Below are 216 nucleotides of genomic sequence, written 5' to 3' on the forward strand. Positions count from 1 at the left end.
CATCCGCTTTTCACCTCCTTCCTCTCCCTATCTTGCTCTCGCCCCCGCACCCGCCACGCCCTGACCGCTGTCGCAACGCACCGCCCGCACACCCACTTCGCCAGGTATCAAAATTCCTCTCCCCTACATTCATGCCACTGCCATCCATTGCATCTCCTTCCTCATACCAACACTATTTGACAACATCATTAACGCTGGCACTGCCCGACACTCGAG

This window comes from Penaeus monodon, chromosome 15, assembly GCF_015228065.2.
Source record: "Penaeus monodon isolate SGIC_2016 chromosome 15, NSTDA_Pmon_1, whole genome shotgun sequence".
NCBI classification, from domain to species: domain Eukaryota; kingdom Metazoa; phylum Arthropoda; class Malacostraca; order Decapoda; family Penaeidae; genus Penaeus; species Penaeus monodon.